The 22,154-nt window shown below is 44.5% G+C and overlaps 1 protein-coding gene across 1 annotated transcript in view; it reads right to left on the reverse strand.

Moving 5' to 3' along the window:
- The window catches only part of ACAD11 (acyl-CoA dehydrogenase family member 11), a 1,831,981-nt gene that overhangs the window by 1,424,179 nt on the left and 385,648 nt on the right, over positions 1 to 22,154 (reverse strand). The gene's annotated exons all lie outside the window — the stretch shown is intronic.

The raw sequence follows: 22,154 nt of genomic DNA on the forward strand, positions 1-22,154 counted from the left end.
AAAATAAAACAAACTGTATCTGTTTACCAGATTAATCAGCTGGAATACAAAATACAATCAAAGCACATATACACAATTAAACAAAAATAAACATAACAACTTCTCTAAAACGTGAACAACTGACGACAGTTAAACTAAGTGCACTTGTTACTAAAGCTATTAAGTACATTTTAAACTCTCTCTCTATACAACAGCAATACACATTTCAGATTTACAATGTTCTTTCAGAATTAGCAACAGACGTGTATTTTAGCATCTAAGACAATAATTTCCCTTTGTAAACTGGTAAACAAAAACAAAGTATTAACTTTGATGACTCTTGCAGATCTGTACTCAGTTTAAGGATGAATAAATTACATACTGTGTCGTGCAAAGCATTACATAAACTATAAATGCCCTAATGTAACCTAACTGAATTAGGCATTGATCTAACATAGACTGACCCTACTAGGTTTTATAGAACTATTACAATTTGGTCAACAATTTTTAATGCTGTAGTACTGTATAATATGCAGTAAATTACCATATTAGGTGTTGACCCCAAGTCTGATTTTATAGCTCTTTCAATATTTACACCTTCTGTGAAGGGCTTGCTCAATACCACATGGATTTGCCGAGTCATCTTTCATTGACCTGCCTTCATTCAGCCACTGTGTTCCCATGAAAAAGTATTATTTTCAAACAAACTGGCAGATGGCTAGAGTATTCATGCTGAAGAAACATTAAAGCCAAAAATAGTAACCACATGAAAGATTACATGCATCAGGCAAGGTCATCCATAAAATACCTAACTGTTAGAAGACAAGAAGCTGTTAGCTAAAAGAAACCACAACTTATTCAATAAATAAAGGATATACTAAGTGGGTTAAGCAGCTGTATCAGTGATGTAGAGAGATACACCTTGACAATGACCCAGGTGACCCAGGCTCAAGCAGCAAATCATGCACTGGATATCATGGCAGGAAAGATGGGCATGGCTATCCTCGGGAAGTGGATCACGGCTAGTTTATGCTGCTGCCCCCAAACTGACCACTGCCAGAGAGTAAAGACAGAGTTGAATGAGTGAGAACCAATGTAGGTGAAATGTGGGTAGGATCACCCAAACTGACTGTAGATCAGAGTGCGTGATATATCTTTAAGAAGCATTCTAGTTAGTGGACACGTGCATGTAAATACTGAGCACATGCAAGCAAGAGTGAAAGCATGCATGTAAGCACTCAGTCAGTTAGCTAGATATATTGTTTAAGTTCAGTGTTCCTGCCATCCATCCTGATGTGTTTGTATGCAATAAACTACTTAACACCCAAGCCTTATCATCTTCTTAATGCACATAAGACAAGTGACATTGTGTCAGAATGGGATCCAGAGTCACAGCCATGAGGCAACAGGTTAAAGTTGGAGGAATATACAGGAGTGGATCATCCCAACTGCTCAAATGACTCTCAAAACAGGTCAGAAACAAATTCCAGGTGCTAAAACTCACTTAAATGATTTCTCTCTCTAAATATAAAATGAAGCACTCGGAACACTCAAAATGAATTGCTTAATAAATGAAATGTCCAAAACTGTGACATACTGATAAAAATATTCAAAATAATTATGAAAATGTTTCAAACAATATCCAGATCACATAAAATGTACAAAACGGGAAAACGGCCACACTTTTTCACATTAACTAAAGCTATTCAAAATATCCGAATACTGGGCATTTTACTTGCATAATAAATGGGACTCCTGGTCATGTTTGTTGTTGCTGTAAGGGGCAGAGTCACTATAGTACCAAGATCAAGGATCACTTTAGGGGAGTTTTCAGATGCTAAAGGCTCTAACTTCTTAGTTAACTGCTATGCTATGTTAATTGCATAGTATAAAACAGTTATCATTTTGCAACAATGGGGCAGATTACATTTCTAAAAAGTTATGGACTATATTAATGTTCGTGTGACTTCTGTGAGATACATTTTCAAAATTTTGAGTGCCTCTTTTTAGGGTGGTCGTGTTTAATGTTTTGGTCGCATTAGATTTCCAGTAGCTGTTTTAACGAGTGCTGTCTCCTAATATGCAGTACATCATAAAGATTCAAGATGGTGTTATTAGAGAAGTTTGAATAAAAATGTGCCCCCCACCACCAATCTGAGGGTGTGTACTTTAAAAGAATTGGGAGCGGATGAATGTGCTACATGCTGTGAGCAATCAGTAATACTCAGCAGTAGCATGATTATGAGTCAAGCTATTGACAACAAAGAATGATTCTAAAGTTATGCTTTTTTAATAAGTAACTGGCTATCATTTTGTGCCATGTTCAAATATTGTGAATGTTAGATTTCATGACAATACTGATGCAACAATAAATAAATATCATGTGAAATTTGAAGTGCATACCTTAAAAAGGATTTTATAAATGTTTCTATTAATCAGTGAAGTTAAGGTTTAATACAGTGCATTACTATTAAAGTGTGATGAGTACAGTACAGTAGGGCGAGGGGGCTCAGCTGCCACAGGTGCAAGGTATTAGAGATACATGTGACACTTCATAAAGTTTGTCAGTCACCGGCACAAATGCGGTACTGGCATTCATTTAAACAGTAACATTCTTTATTGTGGTTGTAACAAAAGGAGATATTGCCAGCCCAGCTATCTGGAATTTTGTAAATGGTTATGTGAATGTCAATATAATTCATATGCTTGTGTTACAAATGTATTATAACTGTATGTTATGTGTATATCAAACTGCTGGTACAGATGTGTGTGCTGAAGAGGGTTTGGGCAGTGCTGAGCTTGGGAGATGTATCCACAGTGTACCCTACTGGAAAATAACTGTATATTATTACTATTGTAACTGTAAATGTGTATATTTTAACAGTGGAAATGGAACACAGAGGGTTACCTGGCAAAACTTCAAGAAAGTAACTGAAATTAAATTGTTCTATACCTACGCCATAAAAGATGGTTTCAATGCAGCAAGGAGACAGGATGTCTAAAACTAGGGAGTATTCTGCATTGTTTTGCAAGTATTTTATTGTTTTATGTCTCCCAGCAGCTACAAACATCTGAGAGCTATGTATTTCCACAGGAAGATGCTAAATGCTGGCAGTTTCTAACAACGGAGGTTTAGCTGGGAACTGATAGTCAGATAATAAGTGATGTCATGCTGCCAGATACCCCAGCAGTAATATTTGGAATATTAATTTAAGAACTCTGAGAAAGAGAGAGAGAGAGTGCATTTTGTATTTGTCTTTGGCCTGACAGCATCAGCTGAAAAACACACTTACCACATCTGTCTTGCCTTGCTATGAGTACGTTTCTATGGTATAGTAATTCTTTTAGATATAGTTAGGAATATAGTAAAGATTAGTTGTTTTCTGTATTTTTTTGAGACTGTCCTGTAATGCTGTTTTAAATATTTCCTGTGTTTTTGAACTCTTAGGTTACTGTGATTGTTTACTGAGTATTTTCTTGTTCTTTAATTATTTATTATTAAATGTATGTAAACTTTTCTTTGTGGCTGATCTGTGTAGAGACATATTTATGTTATGACAGTACTTGCATATTTATTTGGTGACACTGTGCAGGCCACTCCTAATAGCATTGCTCGTGGTCAAACTATCATTTGGATTAATAGTAACGTTACACAGTAAGATTGGACACCCTTTCCTAAGGGTCTTAAAGTAGCTGTTAAGTAGTGGCTGGTGGCAGTGAAAACTACCTTATAGTCTTGGCAGAAGGGGTCATAGCTAGTAAACCTGTGCCAGCCTTTCCCAGGTGTGTGTGTGTAAATCAAACCTCAAAGTGTGTGGGTGTCAGCTACTTGGGCAGGGACACGAAGCACTGGTTGGGCAGAGAGGGTGCTGGAGGACTTGGCCTGCACACTCAGCTGAGATCTCAACCCTATAGTTGTGCCAGTGGGGAGTCTTATTGGGGATTTGGAGAAAGAGGGAGAATCCAGCCCTAGACAGACTGTGGTCTCTGTGTGCTCTTAAGGGAAATTGCACTTTACTGTGTGTATACTTGTCATCCTCCCAGTGGGTACATCCCCCACTGTTGCCAGTGGTGAGGATTGAGGTTCCTTGTTTACTGGGCCAGTGGTGGGGCAGCATACTGGTTATTTAAATCTATGTCTTTTTAAATGTTAGTAAATGCAGGTAGGAGGTAGTAGAAGCTCTTTTTTACAGTTCTGCAGTTATAAGGATGTTTTGTTCACATCATAAAATAATTTTACTTTTTTGATTCTTAACTTAGGGCTGAGGTGGCGCCAGTCTGAAAATTGCTTAAGATATCAACTGACCTAGTTATGGCTCTGGTAAAGTATTCATGATTTTTGTGATTCTATAAATGTTTACATTGGAATATGAACTTAAAGTTGTGAGCATTGCTGTTAAAGCAGTATACACTTCCTGACTTATTTTATGTTATTACTGAAATTATTGTACAGATTCATTATGACTATCTATGCAAGCCTATTTATGAGACTGATAATATACATCTATGCATTCTTGCTCAACTGTTATTTTTTATCGTTATTTGCAGAGCAGCTATAACAGTATAAAGAATAGTTTATAAGAGATGAAAAACTGAGTGTGGTAGTACTCATATGAGGTTTGTGCTGGGTGCAGGTTTTGGAGAATTTATATGATGTGCATCTTTAATATGCTGTTATAAATATTTATGTTGGACTACAAAATTAATGCACAAAAGGCGGTCTGTTACAGCATACCAACTTTTCTTGATTTTATTATGGATATTTGCTCAGGGTAGAGGAGGTGTTTATTTGAATGGATTTATTAAATATTCTTCCTTCCAAGATAATTTACTGGTCCAGGGAAGCGTTGGTATGAGAGTATGTTATTGTTGATACTGCTGATAGATGTTTAACGTCTGGCACTGAATTACAGCTTACTGGGATGCTTGAGCAGCTGTGAGGGTGAATTGGATTTTTTTTCCACTGGCTGTCATAAGACAACTTTCCAGGCATAAAATTGTGTAAGATTTAAGTGAAAGAATTTTTGGCTTAGAATATTTACTGCTGCAGTTATTATTTGTATATGTTTTGATTTATAATAGTGGGTTGGTTTAATAAAGCATTGTAAATCAATGATTTTGAGAGGCTATATTTCATGTGTTTAGCATGACTCAAAGAAGGTAACCATTTGAAATGTTGGGACCCTCTAGAATGAGTCCTTAAACATGGAAATGAAAGCCTGAAAAAAATGGATTTACGTATACTAAGTCCAAGATGTCCATTTCTAGGAATATTCCCTTTTCTATGAAGTATGGCAAACTTGGGAGTTAGTATATATACAAGTTTGGAGGGTGTAGGAGGCTTGTCCTTCCACATCAGGAAGTGAAGGGAGTCTTGTCTTACTTCCCTGCAAAAAAACAATTTTAAAGCAGAAGAGCAATGTTTGAGATTTGCTCATCTCCTACAGTTTTGGTCTTTTTTCAGTTTATTGGCACTCGGCATTTCAAGTACTGATATTTGAATAGGGAGCTCAAATTAGTATTTATAAAAAGTACAAGTGAAAAAAAATGTTTGAATTTTGACACAGGGGCATTCATGACATTGGGTCGTCTTTGGAATAGGTGATATTTTCATCTATAATCTGGCACTCTCCCAGACACATTAAGCGACCACCTTCCAGCATATACTTGCAGGACAACCACTAGATCTCCCAAAGGCCATAATTATAAAACATCCCATAACCTAACCAAGTTCAACCAGGAACTCTTTATTAATATATTAAAGTCCTTAAACTGGTCAATGCTGAAAATACTACCCCTACACAAAGCAGTTAACTACTTTAACAAATTATTCCTAGACACCCTTAACAGCCTGGCTCCACTTCAAACAAAATAAATCACGCAACCTGGTTAACAAAACCCACGAAAAATACTAGTAAACAGAAATAAACCTGGAAGGAATGGCAGAAAAATAAGAATGATCGAAATCTACAAACTACAGATATTTACGCAAAAAAACTTATAATAACGGATAAACAATACTTTACACAACAACTAACCGATCATAATACTAACCCCAAAAAGTTCTGGTCTACAATCTCATCTCTACTCTCCCCAGGGTCCAAACAAAATTCTACCCCAACTACAGACAAATCTCCATCTTAAATTGCAGAATTGTTTAATTCTGACTTTATAGAAATCATAGCAAGCCTAATCAATACTCCAGACATCCCCAGAGTCCAAAATCTGCAAATAATTTCAACACACCTCTCTCTCAAACATCACCAAACCCTACTGTGCACCCATCTCTCTTATCCCAAAATGCCTGAATGACAATCCCTAAACCTCCAAGCTTCTCAATGCAACCTGTGTCCATTAGCCACATACGTAACTTTCTACACAAAATAAAACCCTGCTCTCTCTCTCTCACTGCTGATAACCTCCCAACAAAATACTTGAAACTTGCTGCTGATGTTATTGCCTACCCAAGTAGTATTCTCATCAACAGATTTATCATAGAATCCCATGGTCCCTCCCTCTGGAAAAAATCAATCATAATCCCCTTACACAAAGGTGGAAAATCTAATGACTTGTCTATGGCCCATTGCTATCCTATCCTCTCTCTCCAAAATCTTTGAAAAATGTCTACATAAACAACTCCTTGACCACCTTATCCACAAGAATTTACTAAGACCCACCCAGTATGGCTTTAGACCAGCGCATAGTACAACAACAGCATTAATATCATTCACAGACACTATTAATAAAGCAAGAGACTGGCCAGTTAACCTCAGTACTATTTCTTGATCTATCAAAAGCCTTTGACACTGTCTCACATCCCAAACTCTTACAGGAACTCTCCTCCCTTGGTCTTTCTCAATGTTCTCTGCAGTGGATTTCTAGCTATTTATCCTATAGAAAACAATGTGTAAAATGTCAAGGCCGTCTTTCTCAATATCTAACCAACAAAACAGGAGTTCCACAAGGTTCCTTCCTTGGACCCCTCTCCTCTTCAATACCCTTATAAATAATCTCCATACTGCCTCCTGTCACAGTTCCCTAGTCCAATACACCAATAATGCTACTCTCATCTCTTTTTCTACCACCATAGATTAGTCCAATATGCCAATAATGCTATTCTCATCTCTTCTTCTACCACCAGAGAGCACCTTAGACAAATAACCCAAACTGCTGTCCCCTCCATTGAGACCTGGCTCAATAATGCTCAACTATTACTCAAACTCCAACAAAACTTAAAAATAAGTTATGTACTCACCATACCATTCCATCTGAGTAGGTAACTTCATTTGTCAGCAACCTGTGGGTATCCGATCCATCCTGGATCTGAGCCAGCAGCTTTCCAAGCAGACATCCAAGCTCCAAGCTCCTCCCCCTTATCCATAATACCCTGCTACCTCCCCCTCCAGTCCTCAGTTCGAGTTTGCCCAATTACCAGACAACACAGAGACAAACAATACCTGAACATCCTAACCTGATGCATACCAGGACTGAATCATTCTATCATTCAGGTCACGAAAGCCAGGTTAGGGGGAAGGAGGGGGGGGGGGCTGCTGACAAATGAAGTTACCTACTCAGATGGAACGTTATGGTGACTACATAACTAATTTATCTGAAGTAGTTAACTTCATTTGATCAGCAACCTGTGGGTCAGAGTCCCCAGCTACCAAAAAACTTGGGAGGTCCTCAAGGAAGAATATTCTGGTGCACTGCAGAGCCAAAGGCTGCCCTCCCTCTGGATATCAGATCTAATTTATAATGTGAAATAAAGGTATGAGAAGAAGCCCAAGTAGCCACAGAACAGATGTCATCCAAGGGAAATCTTGACCAAAACGCAGCAGAGGTAGCCATAGAACGGGTAGAATGAGCATGAACCCCCAAGGGCTCCGGTCAACCAGAAATTTTGTATGTGAGCAAAATGCAGTGAGATATCCATCTAGCTAGAGTCACCTTCGTTACTGGCTTACCCAAGAATGGCTTAGCAAAGGAAACAAAGAGCTGCTCCGACTTGTGAGAGGCAGCTGTTCTGTGCAAGTAAAAGCGCAATTGTCTATGCACATCTAATGAATGCAGTCTGTACTCCTGTTTGTTCTGACAGTTAGGGAAGAAAACAGGCAGATTAATGGATTGGTTGATGTTAGCCTCGGAAGCCACTTTAGGTAAGAAGGAAGGATTAGTCCTGAGAGATACTCTGTCCTTATGGAAGACAAGATATGGGGGTTTAGTACAAAGGGCCTGAAGCTCTGATACCCTTCTAGCTGAGGTAATAGCAATTAAGAAGGCAGTTTTCCAAGACAAGAACTTTAAGTCAACAGAAGCTGCAGGCTCAAAGGGTGGACCAGTTAGAGCCTGAAGGACTAAGGTTAGGTCCCATGGAGGAGCCACATTCTTGACAAGAGGTCTTAAAAGAAAAGTGCGCTTTAAGAAAGTCTTACAGATCTTAGTTGAAGCTAAAGGACCAAGATTGTCCCCAATGTGGAAGTGGGAAATGGCCGCCATTTGAACCTTCACAGTAGAAGAACTGGCCCCTTGATAGAAAATGTGAGATAGAAATTCAAGTACTGCTGCAATGGGAGCCGTAACAGGGTCCAAATTCCAACGCCAGGCCCAGATGGAAAAACGTTTCCATTTACAGTTGTAGACCTTCTTGGTAGAAGGCTTATGCGCCACCACCAGGGTGGATTTAACTGCGGACGAGATACCGGGAGTCCTAGCCACTAACGGAAGTGGATCAACCAAGCCGAGAGCTTGAGGTCGTCCAGATTCAGAGTTTTCAATCCCGAAGGATGAGAGATCAGATCCGGAATGGGATCCAAAGAGGAGCTATGAGATGAGACCGTAGGTACGGGAACCAGTTTTGACGAAGCCAGTATGGGGCTATGAGGATAACCTTGCTCCCCAACCGATGAGCTTTCTGTAAGAATTCTGTCATTAACGAGAGAGGAGGATAAGCATAAAGAAGACCGGATGGCCAAGCATGAACTAGATCATCTCTGGGGCTCTCCCCCGGTGAGGGAATTCGAGCAAAAAACTCACTGCACTTTGCATTCGAAGGCGATGCGAAGAGATTGCAGCAAGGTTAACCCCATTTAAGGAAGAGCTGTTTCGCTACTAAGGGGTACAGAGACCACTAGTAAGGCAAGAGGATAGTTCGACTCAGCTTGTCCGCTAAAATGTTGGACCGACCCGGAATGTGCGTTGCTAGCAGAAAATGGATGGTGGATATCGCCCACTCCCAAACTCTCATGGCCTCTCGGCAAAGAGGGTAAGACCTGGTCCCCCCCTGTTTGTTGATGTACCAGACCACTGACATGTTGTTTGTATGAATTGCAATAGTCCCTGGAGGAAGAAGGGCATGGAGAGCTTGCAACACTAGAAGCACTGCCCTCATCTCCAGAACACTGATATGCAGAACGGTCTCCGAGTCCACGTGCCTTGGACAGTTCTGCCCATGCAATGCCCTCCCACACCCCAAGCGAGAAGCGTCCGTGGTCACCGTGGCTTGGGGTTGAGGCATCAAAAATGGCCGCCCTTCCTGAAGCTCTCGGAAATGGAGCCACTAAAGTAGGGCGTCCCTGCAGACTCTACTGAGAGGAATCAGTGAGTCCAACGGATGTTGAAGGATGGACCATTGGACCTGTAAGGTCCATTGAAGAACCCTCATGTTCAAGCGGACTAGGGGTAAGAGGTTGACAGCTGCTGCCATAGACTATAGGGCTCTCAGGACTAATTCCGCTGGTGGGGCCGGAGATTGTAAAAGTTCTAAGACATGGAGAGTTAAGTTGTGGAGTCTGTCCGGTGTCAAGAAGGCCTTGGACTAAAGTGTGTCTATTCTGGCCCCTATGAAGTCCAGGACCTGAAAAGGCTGAAGGGACGATTTTTTGTAAATTATAGTGATCCCCAACTGGTGGGCCAAGAGCAGAAAGCAATCCCTGGCTGAGCATAGTAGATGCCTGGTGGGAGCGGCAAGGAGCCAGTCGTCCAGGTAAGGAAAGACCTGTATTCCCTGAAGCCTCGGGTGGGCCGCTACAACTGCCATGACCTTGGTGAACACCCTGGGGGCTGTGGTGAGGCCAAAAGGGAGGACCCTGAACTGATAATGACTGGCCCCCAACTGAAAGCGGAGAAACCTCCTGGATCACCTGTCCATGAGAATGTGGTAGTATGCATCCTTGAGGTCTATGGAGCACATCCAGTCGTTCTCCTGCAGAAGGTAGAGAATAGATTGAAGAGTGACCATCCGGAATTTCTCTTTGGCAATGAACAGGTTCAATGCAGACAGGTTGAGAATTGGTCTTAAATCCCCCGTCTTTTTTGGCACCAAAAGAAACCTGGAGTAATTGCCCGACCCGGACTGGCCTGGGGGGGACGTGCTGGATGGCTCTTTTTCTTAGCACCTTATTTATTTCTCAAGCCGCCGCCTCCCTCTGACTGGGTGGAACATCGGGGAGGCGCCTCGACTGAAGGGGAAATTTTATGAAGGGGATAGAGTAACCTCTGAATATTATTCGGAGCACCCAGCGATCTGTTGTGACGGACTCCCAATGTGCTAAGTGTTCCGAGAAACGCCCCCCGACTGCCTCCAGAGAGGAGCAGTCGGGCAACCCCCTCAGGGTTGCTGCGCGGGTCGATTGGAAAAAGGTTCCCTCGACCCGAAATTCTTCGGCCCCCCACTGCCTCTGGACCGGCGTCCACCTTGTCCTCCCCTGCCTCTGAAGGACGAAGGGTCCGGAGCGTAACGGGACTACTGGGATTTCCGGAACCACATCTTCTTTTGTCCTCTCTGGTTCCTGGAAAAGGACCTTTGAGGAGCCGAGAAACAGATTCGGACGGCAGACAGCATCTTCCCGTCTTTTTCGCTCTGGAGCAGCATATCGCGGATGGTCTTGCCAAACAGCGTAGAACCGTCAAAGGGAGCATTCAGGAAGGACGCCTTGAAGGGTTCCACAAAGTCGGAGCAAAGTGTGACGCTGTAAGGCAATGCCTGCTTGGCTGGCTCTAGCTGCTCCCTCCATGGCATGGGAGAGAAGCTGCATAGATGTGTTGGATATCGATTTTAGAGTGGCCATGTGAGCCGAGAAAGTTAGTTTGTCCTCGGCCGACATGGACTCCGGGGGAGACCCAGTGTACTCTTTTACTAGATCCCGCTGAAGCCTAATCCCGTGTGCCAAGTAATTCAGTGCCCTTATGGAAAGTGGCTGAAGCAAACATCCGCTTTCCGATGCGATCCATCGTCCGAGACTCCTTGTCGGGAGGATGGACCGAGGAACTATCCTGTGCCATTTCCTTCTTGATGGCAGCCGCCACCACCATGACATCTATAGGGGAACCTTTACTCTATGCTGCCTTGTCTGTCTAAGGATCTTGTCTGGTCTCCTGGGGATTGGCTCTACGTGTCCAGCTCCTTCCATGCCCTGGTAGTAATTAGGTCTACCAGGGGGTCGGCCGGAGGGGACACCCAAGAGGTAGATGGGCCTGCGGCAAATGCCTCCAGAAACACTGAATCATCCTCCTCTAATGTGCAGCATCTCCATAATGTCTCCAAAGGAGACGTCCTCAGGGGGGTGACCTGGGGGTACCTTCCCCTTCCAAGTCAGTCTCTTCTGTGAGGGATTCGGGGGTGAGTCCAAGTGCCTCCTCTTACACTTTCGTTTGTGAGGGACCTCCTCGGCAGGACTGTCTGAGTAGGGCTCACCAATGGGGTCATGCTCCTCTACAGGAACTAGCTGGGGCGTAGACGCAGGCTGTCCCTAGGGCCAGATGATGGAAGACAGGCCCATCTGAGAGGGAATGACAGGTGGATCCATAGCACGAGCCGGGGACCTCTAATCCTTCGACAGTACCCTCTCCACCACGTCGAAAGCTGAAAGTGAACCACTCTCCCTGGGATCTGAGAGCAGCTCCCTCAGATCCGACGTGTGGATCGGCGCTGAAGCGATCGGACCCAAAAGGGAAGTGTGCTCAGACCGCACTGGAGCCGAAGACACACACACCCCTCTGGATCCGAGGCTCGGCTCATGGCCCCAAGATCTCGGATCCGAAAAGGGACCCGATAAACTCGAAGGTAAGGCCGGCGTCGAAGTAGCGATTACTATCGGTGCTGACTCCCCGGCTCCGAGGCTACTCGAATCCGATGGCTCTGAAACCCGATAATGGATAAGAGAAGGAGCAATAGAAGCAATGAAGGGGGCAGAGCCCCCCCCCGAGGGGGGGGGGAGGCAAGAGCACTCCCATCTACATCTGGGCCTGAAGGAAGCGACGCATCATCCGGTCCATGTCCACGTCAGAAAGGCTTCTTGTAGACCTAGAAGAGACCGCCGAGGCTGACTGGGAAGGCTGCCTCGATGACCTCGAAGGCGGCTGGGGCTCCAGCTCGAGAGAGAAAAGTGGGGAAAGGAGCCGAGAGGGGGAGGACCCGGGAACCTTCAAGGGAGAATAGAGCTGCATAGCTGGCGGGGCCGAGGGGGCTGAGTCGGCCCGCTGCTTGTAGCTCCTATGCCTCTCCCTGTCTTTGTCTCTCTCTTTCTCCCGGTCTCTCTCTCTTCTCTTTCTTTCTGGGGTCCCTCTCTCCCTGGGACACAGTGGGAGGTTGAGTCCCAGCCAGGGGAGCAGGAACCATTTGCTGAACAGCTGCAGCCACGACTGGCGCCACTGAGGGAGAGGAGGAAGAAATAGAATCCACGGGTAAAAGGCCCGCTAAGATTAACTTGTTCCTCCCATCTTTCAGAGCCTGGGGCTAATGTCAAATGTGCAACCCCCAGGCAAAGAAAGTACAGTTTTGTACCTACCATAAATGTAGATGTTCGAGGATCCACATTGCTGCAGTCCTAACTATTGGGTAGTCCGCTGTCCAGTCGGCCCGAATACCAAAGTATATGGCTGACGTCGGTCAGGGCGCATTAGACTGACGTCAGTACGTCAGGGTACTAATGCGCATGACCGACGTCATATCCTCAGTCTTTTCTTGCCCCAGATGTCAGAAGACCCTGAAAAGATAAGGCCAAAAACCAAAAACTCCCAACATATCTGCACCAAAACATATATATATATACAAAATATACAAAATTAGCAGAAAATAACCTCACCTACACAACCACCCCTAAACACAGAGGGGAAGGAGGGAGGGTAAATTGGACTGCAGCAATGTGGATCCTCGAACATCTACATTTATGGTAGGTACAAAACTGTACTATGTTCTTCATTCCACATTGCTGCAGTCCTAACTATTGGGTAGAATCCCAAAGCAGAGGTAAGGGAGGCTGGCAAATCATAAGGAAGCAGGAGCTGATAACATGCCTTGCAAAATAGCTGTGGCAAAACCAGCCCTAGACTTAGAGTAGAGAGGAAGGTGGTAATGCTTAGAGAAAGTATGCACTGAACTCCAAGTAGCTGCCTCCAAAATATCCTTAGTTGCCACCCCCCGTAAAAAAGCTGTTGAAGTGGCAGTAGCCCTAGTGGAATGAGGCCTAATCCCAGCTGGAATCTCCTTGCCATGATGGGAATAACAAAATGCAATGCAAAACCCAATCCACCTAGAAATAGTTTGTTTTGACACAGGCTTGCCCTGAGAACTCAAAGCAAAAGAAACAAACAACTGCTGAGACTGCCTAAAATCCTTAGTCCTGCTCAAATAATAACGCAATTGCCTGTGTACATCTAAAGTGTGCAAAATCTTTTCCCCTTTATTTTGGGGATCTGCATAAAAGTAGGCAAATGAATAGTTTGGTTTAAAGCCACACTAGAAACCACTTTAGGCATAAAGGAAGGATTAGTACGTAATGATACCCTATCCTTATGAAAAATCAAAAGGCTCAACCGCCATAAGGGCCTGTAACTCAGAAACCCTTCTTGCAGAAGTAATGGCCAACAAAAAGCAGTCTTCCATGACAAGTATTTCAGTTCAGCAGTAGCTGCAGGCTCAAAAGGTTGTAGAGTAAGTTTCTCCAACACAAAATTGAGATCCCAAGCAGGAGTAGGAGCTCTACGTGGGGTCTTATATTCTTTGCCCCTCTAAGAAATTGCTTGAACAAAGGATGTGAAAACAATGGTGGGTCACAATCATAGTGAGCTGAAATTGCTGCAGCATGAATCTTAATGGAAGAGAAAGACAAACCTTTGTCCAATAACTCAGTAAGATATTGAAGAGCCACACTCAAATTAGGCTCCGAAATCTCCAAATTCTTTGCTGCAGTCCAAAATAAAAATCTCTTCCATTTTTCTGCACACTTTCCTTGTACTAGGTCTTCTGGCTTCCATAATCACATTTAAAACTTGTTGAGGAAGTTGAGACCTGCTGTCTTTCAAAACAGAATATGCCAGGCTGTTAGATGAAGAGAGTGAAGCTTGACATTGAGCAGACGACCGTCCTTCTGAGACAACAGATGTGGAATCAAGGGTAAAGGCCATGGAGGCTTCCTTACCAGACTCCTCAGTAATGGGTACCAGTGCTGCCGAGGCCAATCTGGAGCTATTAAAATCATCCTTGGCTTGTCTTGTCTGACCTTTAGAAGCACCTTTGGAAGAAGAGGCAGAGGTGGAAAGCATACACATGAAGATTTTTCCAACTGAAAGAAAGAGCATCCACTTTCCAAGCTGTGTGATGAAACCTCTTTGTGCAAAACTTTGGCAGCTGGTGGTTTAGTGGAGAAGCGAACAGATCTATGTCTGGAGTTCCCCAGGACACTGTCAACTTTTGAAATACATGAAGATCCAGTTTCCACTCGTGGGGATCCATGATTTGTCTGCTTAACACATCTGCTAAGGAGTTCTGTGCTCCTGGCAGAAACCTTGCCTGAAGAGTTAGTTGCAAGCTTAGCGCAGTCTCCCATAAAATCATTGCTTGCCTGCACAATGGGTAAGAATGTGTTCCCCCTTGTTTGTTGATGTACCACATGACAGTTGTGTTGTCTGTTAGAATCAACACCTGCCCTGGAAGAAGTAACTCCTTGAAAGCCATTAATGCAAACTGGACTGCTAACATCTCCTTCATGTTGATATGTAGATGCTGTAGTCTGGCAGGCCACTTGTCTTGTATCCACTTTCCATTCAGATGAGCTCCCCAAGCAATGTCTGAGGCATCTGTCGTTAGAATTTGACTCGCCTCTGGCCGGGTCACAGAGAGTCCCTTGTTTAGGTGACATTCCTGAGCCCACCACAAAAATTCCTTTTGAATGCAAGGTATTATTTGAATGACAGTGTCCAAATCCTGGCAGTGCTGTGTCCATACATTTTGAGATACCATTGTAGCTTCCTCATATGCAGTTTGGCATTGGGAAGCACCAGAATACAAGATGCCATGAACCCTAAGGCTTGAAGGACTGTCCTTGCAGTCAGCCCGGACTGAAGAGATAGTTGATGGAAGTAACTGGAAAGATTCTTTTGCTTGTCCGGGGTTAAAAAGGCCATCTGGGCTGCTGTATTCAGTCTCACACCCAGAAAGCACATGTCTTGAGAGGGTACTAGACTGGACTTTATTTCGTTCACAGAATACCCTAGGCATCTTAGCACTGCTATGACATATTCCAAATGCTGTAGAAGGTCTTCCTTTTCTTGAGCCAGAATCAGTCAATCGTCCAAGTAAGGATAGATTTGAATTCCTTTTAGCCTGAAGTAAGCTATCACTGGAGCCAGAACCTTTGTGAATACTCTGGGCGCAGTAGATAAGCCAAAGGGCAATGCAGAGAACTGATAATGAGAATTTCCAGCTCGAAAACGCAGATACTTTCTGCAATTTAGTCTGATAGGCACATGAAGGTAAGCTTCCTTGAGATCTAAAGTTACCATCCAGTGATCTTTGCCCAGCAGAGGTAAAAGCTGTTGTAACGTCAACATTTTGAACTTGGGAATGTCCAGATAAGTGTTGAGGATAGATAAATCCAAAATTGGTCTCCACGTGTTCCCCTTCTTCGGTACTAGGAACAGGCGAGAATAAAATCCTAGGCCCCTTTCTGGCACAGGAACCGGCTGAATGGCCCCTATTTGGAGCAACTGAGAAATTTGCTTGTGAGCCTCTTGTCTTTGTGGAGGAGGGATGTCTGGCATGCCTTTGAAAGGAGGCAAGGTATGGAAATAAAACCTGTAACCGTGGTGAATGATATCCAGAACCCATTTGTCTTGGGTAATTAAATCCCAATTTTCTTTGAAAAGAGACAGTCTTCCTCCCAGAGGTGCCGCCAGGTGAGAAGGCACTGGCAGCTGAAAAGGCAGGTCATTGGGTCTGCTTACGAAAGGACTGACCCCTGCCCTCACCAGAAGTCTGAGCAGGTGAACTGCCTGTCCTAGGCCTAAAAGCACCTTGAGCTCTGCCCCTACCACGTCTAGACCTACCCCTAGACTGGGAATCATAAGCAGGATAAGTCCATCCCTTAGCAGGCCAATTTCTACTAAACTTCGGAGGCTGCACCTGCAAAAAATCCTTAACAGTTTGCATAGACTTAGCTTTGTCCTCCATCTTCTTTAAAACTGCTTTCACAGGCGAACCAAACAACACATCAGACTGTAAAGGAGCATCCAAAATCCTTGTCTTAACATGCTCAGCTAAGTTCTGATCTCTCAACCAGGTGTGCCTACGAAGCACAGAACCAGTGGCAGCCACCCTGGAGGAGGCCTGCACAGCATCAAAACCACATTGCAAGGAATGTTTACCCACTTGTTCAGACACATGAACTAAATCCTGCAACTCTTTACACTCAATACCTTCCGCCAGAGCATCCACCTTAGATTTCAACTGTGAAAGAAGATAATTTTGATATTTTAACATGTGAAACTGACAATTCAACGCCTCATGGCTAAAGTGGAAGAAGTATACACTTTCTTTCCCCATCTATCCAAAGCCCTTGCCTCTTTATCAGGAGGGACAGGATTTTTAACAACTGAGGCCTTCACACCTTTAGGCCCCTGAGAGACAGTTTCGGGTCTGCCGTGGGACTCTTAAAAGATACTTATGAGCTTCAGGCACCCTATAATACCTATCCGGTTTAACTGGGGCAGGAGGCAAAGAATCCGGATTCAGAGAAGCCTCTGCAAAACATCTTCCACCACATTCAAAACAGGAGGTATAGCTAAAGGCCTGTGCTGGGGTAAAACAAGAATTCCCTAAGCCTTTTCCTGGAATCAGAGAAATCTTGACCTTCCCATTTAAAATGCTCCCTCATGGAATGCAGAGTTTCTGAAAATGAAAAATCCTCAGGAGGGAAGCTGAAGGAGTAGAATCATCCACATCAGAATCAGAATAAGGAGGGTACTCCTGCAAGTCTTCAGCCAAGACTCAGAAGCCTCGAGCATTGCTCAAAACTCTCAAACTCAGATTCCACCCTAGGCCTCTTATCAGGAGGGGCATAGAACCCTTATCAAAGTAATCAAATCCTCTGCCATTTTAAGCATATGTTTCTTAGGCAAGGACCCTGAAGCACTAGGAGAAACCCCACTGAAGCTAAACTTGGCCTGCCCTCAAAGAAGCCTTGGAAACAGAAGGGAGGCTCTAACCACCTTAGGAAGAGAGGGAAGAACAGCCACCTGAGAAGCCCCTCAGCCTGGCCTACTTCCTGAGAGGAAACATCCTGTAACAGTAAAGTCTCTCCTGAGACTCCAAAGAAACACCTGGCAAAACCTCCGGCTCCACTGAGTTTCTAAAGAACCGACGCCTGGGACTGTCGGTTCTTCCACTCTAGGCTTTGCTGTTTTGTCCTTGCGCTTTAGCGAAGCGGCCGGAGCATCCGACGGCATTTTATAATTACAACGCTTCCCAAACACTAACCTGGCACAGTCTAACCTTCTCTTAATAGTGCGTTTGTTAAATCTAGCACAAGAGCGGCATCCAACAACGTCGTGCTCAGGCCCTAAACAAGGTATACACAAAGTATGGTAATCCCTATGAGGTATCTGTTTCCCACAAGAAATACAGTTATTCACTTTTTCTGACATCCGGTTAAATACTGAGGCAAGAAAAAAACCAAAATATTCCCCAACGGGGTACTTAGCCAACTTTGATTCGGTCTGAAACTCTGGCTTCAGAAACTTTCAGAACGCCAACCTGCACTCGCAAAATTGCTTCTGCATCGGACCATGCGGCAAAAAAGACTGAGGATATGACGTCGGTCATGCGCATTAGTACCCTGACGTACTGACGTCAGTCTAATGCGCCCTGACCGACGTCAGCCATATACTTTGGTATTCGGGCCGACTGGACAGCGGACTACCCAATAGTTAGGACTGCAGCAATGTGGAATGAAGAACATCACACTGAGTGTGGCCATCGGCTGGGGACAACTTATGGCCACACTCAGAGCATTTAGAAAAGATGGCCTTAGGGCCTTCGGCCATGTCTACCACAATCACACTCCCTAACACACAGATAAGGGGAAGGGGAATACACTAAAATTAAATTAAACTAAACTAAACTAGTCTAAGGATCAATTATCACACACACACACTTTTTAAACTGGTAAAAAGGTAGAGAAAAATTCCTACCCTTATCTTACCTAACTGCAAGCAGCTTGTCACTCGTGCTTACAGAAGCCGCGGCAAACAAGATCTGGGGACTGGAGGGAGGTAGCAGGGTATTATGGGTAAGGGGGAGGAGCTTGGATCTCTAGCTTGGAAAGCTGCCGGCTCGCATCCAGGACGGATCCGATAGCCACAGGTTGCTAATCAAATTAAGTTAACTACTTCAGATCTCCTTTTTACACTAAGAACTCTCTCGACTGATTTTAAGATATTTTCCTTAAATAACACAGAAAAATAAAGTGGGTGGCCGTGGTGGTGCAGCAGTTAGCGTTGCTGCCTCACAGCAAGAGGTTCTCCGGTTCGATCCTCAGCTGGGGTGCTTTCTGTGTTGAGTCTGCATGTCCTTGCTGTGGTTGCGTGGGTTTCCTCCAGGTGCTCCAGTTTCCTCCCACATCCCAAAGACATGCTGTAGGTGGATTGGACACTCTAAACTGGCCCTAGGTGGGAGTGCGTGTGTGTGCCTTCTGTGGAAGGTTGGGCATCGGGCTGGCAACTCGACACTGTAAAACTCCACTGCCAATCGTGAGTGGACAAGAGATCCGCTGTGGGGACCCCTAACCAGGAAAAAGACAAAAGAAGAAGAACACAGAAAAATGAAGTGGTCCTACATACCAAGTTGTAGAAGTAACGATAATCAACTTACCTTTGACCTTCACATACATACCGCTATTTAAAAAAAATATATCACAAACTAGAGATGCTCTACCAGCATAAACACTTCACAGATACGACCATCAAAAAATACAGTTGTGTACACTTACCATAAATGTAGATGTTCAAGTGTATTCACTATTGCAGTCATCACATTTGGGTTATCCTGCTAGATGTAGCCCTCAGTTGGCCCGAATACCAGAGGCTTAGTATTTCTGCGTCAGTTGCTGTCGCTCCAGAACTGACATCAGGTCGTCAGTGGTATAAAATCAGGCAGCCAAGGCCATTACATCAGTTTTTCTTGCCTTAACTGACAGCAGACACCAACAGGGAGCTAGGTTATGGTGGAGGAACACCACCAGTAGAAAGTAAATACCAAAATTTCCTTGTAAGGAGGGAGAGAGAGAGAGAGAGAGAGAGAGAGAGAGAGAGACAAGGGAGATGGAGGGAGGGAAACTAGGACTGCAACAATGAATACACTCAAACATCTACATTTATGTAAGTGCACACAACTGTACTATGTTCTTTGTGTTTCACTGTTGCAGTCATCACATTTGGGTTGATTCCCAAAGCTGAAGAAAAGGGTGGAGGCAGTCAAGAAGACTGGGGGCTGGCTAGGATGCCCTGCAAGACTGTGGTAGCAAAGCCTGCCCTGGATTTGGAGAAGATAGGCAGGTGGTAATGCTTGATGAAGGTATGAACAGATGTCCATGTTGCAGCCTCCAGGATGTCCCTGGTGGGGACCCCTCTAAGAAAAGCTGCAGAAGTGGAGGTTGCTCTGGTAGAATGTGTCCTGACCCCCTTTGGGGGTGGTTTCCCATGCTGTTTGTAGCAGAAATGGGTACAGTGTGCTATCCATTTGGAGAATGTTTATTTGGTTATGACCTTGCCCTCTGCTCCTGCAGTGAAGCTGACTAGCAATTGATCAGTTTTTCTAAAAGATTTAGTCCTGTCCAGGTAGAATCTGAGCGGTCTGTGCACATCCAGAGAGTGCAGAATCCTTTCCCCCCTTGTTTTGTGGGTTAGGAAAAAAGGTGGGCAAATGAATGGATTGGTTGAGAGCCACACTGGACACCACTTTGGGCATGAAGGATGGGTTAAGTCCTGAGAGAGACCCTGTCAGCATGGAAAATGATGAAGGGCTCCACAGCCATTAATGCTTGTAGCTCCGATACTCTTCTAGCTGAAGTGATGGCCAGAAGCAAGGCTGTCTTCCAAGAGAGAAATTTTAACTTCGTTGAAGCTGCAGGTTCAAAGGGGGGGGGCAGGGTGTGCTTTTCCAATACAAGGTTAAGGTCCCAGGCTGCGGTAGGAGCTCTTCTGGGTGACCTTAAGTTGTTAGCCCCTCTTAGGATCTGTCTGATGAGAGGGTGTGAGAATAGCAGTGGTTCTGTGCTGAAATGAGCAGCAATGGCTGAGGCATGAATTTTAACAGAAGAGAAGGATAGACCCCCTATGCAGTAGGTCTGGCAGGTAATCCAGGATCAGAGGTAGGGAGGGCTGTGCCATTCCGGCTCCCTTAGCCTGGATCCAGGTGCAAAACCTTTTCCACTTGTCAGCATAGGATTTTCTAGTGGTGAGGCATCTGGCCTCACATATAACATCTAGAACTTGTTTGCTTAGGCTGGCAGCTTGAGGAGAGGTCAGAGAATAAGCCAGGCTGCCAGGTTGGGGGTCTGCAATTGGGGCTGCATGAATTTTCCTTTCCTCTGGGTCAGGAGTGTTGGGATCTGAGGTAGGTGCCATGGTGGCAGGGGTGACAGGCTGCGCAGCAGTGGGTATCAGTGCTGGTGTGGCCAGTCTGGGGCAATCAGGATTGCCCTTGGTTTTTCCTCCCTTATTTTCAGCAGTATCCTTGAAATGAGTGGTAGAGGGGGAAATGCATAGACCGAGAGGTTTACCCACTGGAAGGATACAGCATCCACTTTCCAGGCCTTGCTATAAGGTTCCCTGGTGCAGAATCTGCTGAGCTGATGATTGGAGTGGGAGGCAAAGAGGTCTACTTTCTGGGTTACAATGGGTGAAGGTTCTGAGGTCTAGCTGCCACTCATGTGGGTCTAGCAGGTTTCTGCTCAAGTTGTCTGCCAGTGAGTTTAGAGAGCCTGGCAGGAATTGTGCTAACAGGTGTAGTTGCATGGCTGAAGCTGTGTGCCACAGAGTCATAATGAGTCTGCAGAGAGGATAAGAGTGAGTTTCTCCCTGCTTGTTGATATACCACATCACTGTGGTGTTGTCTGTTTTGATCAGTAGAGGCCCCGGGGAGAGTAGGGGTCTGAAAGCTGTCAGTGCATGCTGAACAGCTAACATCTCTTTTAGGTTGATGTGCAGATGTATTTGATTTGGGCTCCATTGGCGCTGAATGCACCTGCCGTCCAGGTGAGCACCCCACGCATAGTCTGATGCATCTGTGGTGAGGGTCTGGGCAGCGTGGGGTTTGTGAGAAGGGAATTCCCTTGTTGTGGTCACATGCTACTGCCCACCAAAGAAAAATCTTTCCTTAGACAAGGTATCATTGGTATAAGAGTTTCCAGGTCTTGAGAGTGGTGACACCAAAGGCTTTTTAGATACCAGTGTAGTTTCCTCATATGCAGTCTGGCATATGGAATGAGTAGAATGCAAGAGGCCATGAACCCTAGAGCTTGCAGGATTGTTCCATAAGGATAACTGGGTTCTGGTGGCTAGTTGAGAGAAGTAGCCTGTCAGGTAGGCTTGTTTTCTGGAGTAAGGAATGCCACCTGGGATACTGTGTCCAGGCTTGCTCCCAGGAATACAATTTTTTTGTACAATGACTAGTTTTGATTTCTTTTTGTTGATAGTATAACCCCAGGGAGGTCAGTAGGTCCTTTACAAAGGTTGGGTGTTGAAGCAGCTTTTCCTGACTGTCTGCCTGAATCAGGCAGTCGTTTGAGTATGGGTAAATTTGAATATTTCTTTGTCTGCAAAAAGCAATGGCGGGAGCCAGACATTTTGTGAAAACTCTGGGAGCAGTAGATAAGATGAAGTGAAGCGCAGAGAACTGAAAG

The sequence above is a fragment of the Protopterus annectens genome, chromosome 2.part0 (genome assembly GCF_019279795.1).
Source record: "Protopterus annectens isolate FY-2018-M chromosome 2.part0, PAN1.0, whole genome shotgun sequence".
Taxonomy (NCBI): Eukaryota; Metazoa; Chordata; order Ceratodontiformes; family Protopteridae; genus Protopterus; species Protopterus annectens.